This window comes from Sinocyclocheilus rhinocerous, unplaced genomic scaffold (assembly GCF_001515625.1).
Source record: "Sinocyclocheilus rhinocerous isolate Xijiao unplaced genomic scaffold, SAMN03320098_v1.1 scaffold2451, whole genome shotgun sequence".
Lineage (NCBI taxonomy): Eukaryota > Metazoa > Chordata > Actinopteri > Cypriniformes > Cyprinidae > Sinocyclocheilus > Sinocyclocheilus rhinocerous.
In genome coordinates, this window is record NW_015631753.1 from 1 (window position 1) to 205 (window position 205).

Below are 205 nucleotides of genomic sequence, written 5' to 3' on the forward strand. Positions count from 1 at the left end.
AGTGCTCTACGGAGCCCCTAAAGGGACATGGTGATGGGGGGGGTCCATCTGACTGGTTCATCTGACTGGTCCATCTCTGATGATTGTGCCATTTTGGTTTGCAATCAGTGATAAAAAAAAACAACAACTTTAAATTAAATATAATACTTTTGATTGATACTGACAGTTATTTAGGAATATATTACATGTTACACATGTTGTATTT